At 30.5% G+C, this 6,000-nt stretch overlaps 1 long non-coding RNA gene across 29 annotated transcripts in view; it reads left to right on the plus strand.

Annotated features, from left to right (window-relative positions):
• The window catches only part of LOC127735357 (uncharacterized), a 62,994-nt gene extending 57,287 nt beyond the window's left edge, over positions 1-5,707 (plus strand). For all 29 annotated transcript variants that reach the window (XR_007998354.1, XR_007998336.1, XR_007998334.1 and 26 more), the window contains 3 exons: positions 1,010-1,086; positions 1,393-1,468; positions 1,686-5,707. This is a non-coding gene — a long non-coding RNA (uncharacterized LOC127735357). The remainder of the gene's footprint in view (positions 1-1,009; positions 1,087-1,392; positions 1,469-1,685) is intronic.
• The last annotated feature ends 293 nt before the right edge of the window (positions 5,708-6,000 follow it).

Below are 6,000 nucleotides of genomic sequence, written 5' to 3' on the forward strand. Positions count from 1 at the left end.
TGAAACTACTGGGCCAAATTTAACCAAACTTGGCCACAATCATCACTAGGGTATCTAGTTTTAAAATGTGTCCGATGACCCCGCCTGCCAACCAAGATGGCCGACATGGCTAAAAATAGAACATAGGGGTAAAATGCAGTTTTTGGCTTATATCTCTGAAACTAAAGCATTTAGAGCAAATCTGACTATGGATAAAAATGTTCATCAGGTTAAGATCTATCAGCCCTGAAATTTTCAGATGAATCAGACAACCCTTTGTTGGGTTGCTGCCCCTGAATTAGTAATTTTAAGGAAATTTTGCAGTTTTTTGTTATCTTGAATATTATTATAGATGGAGATAAACTGTAAACAGCCATTATGTTCAGCAAAGTCAGATCTACAAAGAAGTCAACATGACCAATATGGTCAATTGACCCCATAAGGAGTTTTTGCCCTTTAAAGTCAAATTTAACAATTATTCGTAAATTTTTGTAATCTTTTACAAAAATCTTCTCTCCTGAAACAACTGAGACAAATTTAACCAAACTTTGCCACAATCATCACTAGGGTATCTAGTTTAATAAATGTGTCTGATGACCCTGCCTGCCAACCAACATGTCAGACATGGCTAAAAATAGAACTTTGGGGGAAATGCAGTTTTTGACTTGTATCTCTGAAACTAAAGCAAATGTATAACGGTTGCATTATTTCATGCATCAATTGTAAATAAAAATATCAGGTGAGCGACACAGGCTCCTTGGAGCCTCTAGTATTTGTTAGGCATTAAAATCAGTTTTCACTGAAACAACAGATTGAATCTTTATAACAAATTGGTCTAAAATTTCTTTTATTCCTATTTATATCCTAATGAAGTGTATTTTAATAAGAATGTATAGTTATTGTAAATATACGTCTCCAATTTAGGATTTGACATAAAACATGCATCACATTAATTTCTGAATTGATTGCAACAGCAAATAGCTTTGATTTTGAAGCTGAAACTAATTTAAAATATTTGTTTTTGTTACAGATTCTGTCTGAATATGTAAGACTCCTATACCATGAAAGATGCTTCCATTGCAGATAGCACATTAGGATTAGTCACATGTAGGTGTTTATTCATAACAATTGTTCTTAAAACTATGTTTATATTTGTTAGGTAATAAAAATCAGTTTTTCCTGGAACAACAGCTTGAAATTTTATTACAAATTGGTCCTTCATTACATTTATTGAAATATTCACTGTAATGAGATATATTTTAATAAGAATGTATAGTGATTGTAAAAATTCTTGTCTCCAATTAAGGATTTGACATTACAACATGCATCACATTAATTTCTGAATTGATTGCAACAGCAAATAGTCTTGATTAAAAGCTGAAATTAATGTTTATTTTTTTGTTTTCATTACAGATACAGCCTAAATATGTAAGACTCCTATACCATGAAAGATGCTTCCATTGCAGATGCACATTAGGATAAGTCACATGTAGGTATTTGGTCATTACAATTTTCCTTAAAACTATATTAATACTTGTTAGGTAATAAAAATCAGTTTTTTCCTGAAACAACAGATTGAAGCTTTTTAGCAAATTGGTCTAAAATTTCTTTCATTCAAATTTATACTCTAATGCTGAATATTTTAATAAGGATTTACATACAACATGCATCTCATTAATTTCTGAATTGATTGTTTTTTTTTACAGATGCAACTTATATGATGTTTCAGTAGTAGAAGGTGCAGCATGGCAGCAGAAGATGTTAAATTGAGAATGGTGAAGAGACAGTTTAATTCAGAGAATTTGCCAAGTGCCCTCAATATGTCTACAATGATATAACAATCATAATTAAGCCAAAAGATCAATTGTTGGTTGTAATTAATGCCAGCTCTAAATAAGATCTTAAAATAGAAACTATCTTCAAATTTGACAAGTTACCATATCTACATATGAATAAATTAGAATAGTCTGTAAATATTCTGTATTTTCCTTTTTGCATCATCTTTTGAGTAACCAAATCAGAACACCCAATTTGGTGAAATACTTTTTCCTGTTATATCTGTCATTGCTTTTGTAAGATAAAAACAAAAATGTATATGCAGTTTTGTTAAATATATTTAAATTCAAAATTAAAAAAAAAAATCAATTTCAAATTAACACAAACAAAATTGACTTTAACTTTAGTTCATGCACCCTTTAATGTATATCTTAAAAGATTTGTTGTGGACTAAGCAAATATCAAATTATCATTTCAGAAGTACATTTTGCTTGCATGGTATCATCTTCACTAACATTTAACATAGTGGGTTTCGGAGTTACTGAGGTAGTTCTTATTGAGATGTTTCTTGTTTTTTCTATGGAGGAATCAGTGGTTTCTATGTCTTCAGGATATGGTTTTGTCATTCAAAGGGAACTGTCAATGTAATTCTGAAATGATATACATTTGGTATTTTTATTGTCATTGAAAAAGAAACAATATTAGTGCATGAACATTTGAACTGTGAATATATAATATTTAAACTTTATAATTTATAATTTTTAAATCGATTTTGGAAAGTTATTGTATCAAAATTAAATTGTATTTGACACAGTTTGATGGATGAAAATTAGAAAAACTTAATTTATGTTCTAAATTTAAGCACAAGTGAAACAAAATTCCAAATATAAATTTCTGCTTCATTAAAACATTTGGTTAAATGGATCTGCAAAATCACTGATAGCTAACACGGTTAATCCATTTAATTAGGTAGTGTCGTTAAGTATAGTCTAATGGATCCTGTTGATATCCTATTATAAGTATTGATGTATTATAAATCATATTCCTAAATCTAACAAGTCAGATGGGACTGCCCTTGCATCAGTGTCTTACAAATTGTACTGTAATATACTGAACTATAGATTAGCTCAGTGGGTAGATGATAACAATGTACTGGTTGAGGAACAGATTGGTTTACCGCAACTTTGTAGTACAATAGACCAATTATCTACTCTTACTAATTTGATAGATGTGAGAAAAACACTTCCTAAATCAATCTTTTGTGCCTTTATTGATTTTAAAAAGGCTTACGACACTACAAAGAGTTATTTTATGGTATAAACTAAATAAAATTGGTGTTGCACAGACTTTTGTTCTGCTATTAAGTCAATTTATACAAATGTTCTGTAAGAATAAACAGTCATTTCACAGACTGGTTTGATGTAAACACTGGCTTGAAACAAGGATGTCCCTTGTCGCTCATTTTGTTCATCTTGTATATTAATGATTACCATTTCTTAAGTCCTTTGACTGCGGAATAGAAATTGGTGATGAAAAACTGTATTTTATTATATGCTGATGATGATGTTATTATAGCAAACGATGAAAAAGAGCTACAACTTTTGGTAAATGCTTTTTCTACATGATTTGAAGACAATTGTATGACAATTGATACAAACAAGAGTAACATTGTACAATTTAGACCACCATCTATACCTAGATATGATGTAATTTTTAATTGTAATGGTCATACTATAAAGTCTTCTTGTAATGATACTTGGTCTCGTTTTAAACAAGCATTTAGACTAATATCACTGCAAAAGCCGTTGCATCTTCAGCGAATAGAGCTTTAGGGATGGTAATAGCCAAGTGTAAACTTTTAGGGGGTGTTTGTTTCGATGTATTTGTAAAATTATATGAAAGTTTGGTTTGTCCTATAATAGAATATAAAAAGGTATATGGGGTGTAAAAAGATATTCTTGTATAAATTCCATACATAATGGGGCCTATAGATTTTCTAGAAGTAGAAAAATATGCACCAAATGCTGCAGTTACCGGAGACTTGGGTATTATTGTATTATACGTTGATAATTTTATTTTATATTGCATTTTGATTTGTCAATACACACATGTTTTATGGTGTAGGTCAGAGCACCTGACCCTGGAGACGGGATTGCGCACTTGGCATCCACTGACACAGGTTTCTAGAGCTTTTTGATCGATTATATCGTTTTTTATCTCTAGTTGTTCCTGGCCGGCCTTGACTGTCTATGAAGGGGTGCATTTAGTCAAAAGTTGGTTTTGGTGTATTTAGGAAAATCATGGAAGTATTATATTTTACTTCCATGGGATAATATATACATAGGAATTCTATGATTTTGAATTATATATGCATTGCAATAATGATTTATTGAATTTGTGAATATTTATAATACAATCTGGCGTCCATCGAGCATGACGGGCTGTCCGCAAACTAAGATTATGTTTGCATTGTTTATATTTGGCACAAGTATGTAGTTAATACCACCTATTTTTGATAAGCAGTGGAAAAGTATTATTCGTTTGTGGTGTAGATTAAATCATATGAGCTAAGGTCGGATAAATTCAAAAGTTCATTAGTGGGCTGATAGAATGAGTATTAAGCATAAGTTTGCTGAAAACTGGAACTTTTTAGTAAGGAAAACCTTCTCTGAACTGAATTCAAGTCATTTATCGTGTCCTGAAAATATGGACACTAATTATGTTGTTAAACTTTTAATGTCAAAATGAATTTCAGTCACAGAAGTGCTTTTCTCAAATTTAGATGTGGTGTTGCTCCACTAAGGATTTAAACTGGGAAATATGAAAATATTGTTTTAGCTTGTGCCATATATGTTATAGTTTTATTGAAGACGAAGCACATGTTTTATTAAGATGTACTCTTTATGGAGATTTTAGAAACCATTTATATTATGTTGCTGAAAATTTTAATACTTTTGGTTATCATCTTAAGTTTGTGTTTTTATTCTCAGATGTGTTATTCTCAGATGTAAATATGATACATGTGTTCCAAAACCTGTTATTTGATTTTAAAAAGGCGTTGAAATTTTATATATGGAAAATACATGTAGTACTTTATTTCATATTGTTTAATGTATTATATCTATGCATTTTAATAGTCTTTATAATTCTGTATAGAATGGCTCATTTTATTTAGTGTTGTTTTACAATGTATAAATATCGATTGTAATTGTTGAGAGATGACACATGCATAAAACATTGAATTAATTGAACTGAGTTTGTTAGTATTACAATCAATATTTGTGTATGCCTCGCACAAAAAGGTGCAAGCAGGGCCGTACTGGACATCTTCAGTTATCAAGTTTGTTTTTTTATAACAAACACACTGAGATCTGGTATCCAGGAAATTAAAATGAATCAACAATACTTTCATGTATTTTGTACAATAATATTTTTTCTAATTACACCTTACTCATGATGCAGATATGTCTTCATCTAATACTATGATGATGTACTACAGTGGCATAAAAGTAGTTACGATAGGTTTAGGAAGTGTCATTTTGGTATTTATCATGATGCATTAGAATTAAATTTCCCCATGTTTCAAGGAATAACATTGAAAAATAATTTATAAGCCAACACTTCTGGCCAGCAGTCTGTTTTTGAATAATAAGGATTTCTTTAAAACTGTTCAAGTATACCTCCTTTGACAATCTTCCTAGCATTGGGTTATGGAATTTTTCAATTTTTTACCCACTACATTTTCAGTTTTTAGTTGGTTGTTCCATGTCGGCGGGGTCGTCGATGATAGAATTTTTGCCATTATTTGATATTTCACATAAAATACAATGTAAGAGCATTTCATCAATTATAATTGCTACGATTTTCTTTATGTATTTATGCTTATCCTTGTATGCATGTTTATTGTTTTAATGAAGATAAAATCCGATGTCCAAGTTATCGGCAATATGAATATATTATTTGTTTTGTTTAAGCCTAAATATTTGGAAAGATTCGTATATGAATTTTTTTTTGACAAAACCTATGTTACAGCTCATTAACCCCTTCCATGGTGATGTACATGTTCATCAATCCCTTTGTCCTGTCTCAAGTTTGCTTTCCACTCCGATTAATTACAATTTGCCCAATGTCATGGACAACAATAAAATGTAGGTCAAGTTCGATTTTGTCTTAGTTACCTTTAGAGGTGTAATATTACCATTGTTTTCCCCCATTAGTCTTTGTTAAATTTGCACTCTTCTAAAA

Source organism: Mytilus californianus, unplaced genomic scaffold, assembly GCF_021869535.1.
Source record: "Mytilus californianus isolate M0D057914Y unplaced genomic scaffold, xbMytCali1.0.p SCAF_3, whole genome shotgun sequence".
Classification (NCBI taxonomy): Eukaryota; Metazoa; Mollusca; class Bivalvia; order Mytilida; family Mytilidae; genus Mytilus; species Mytilus californianus.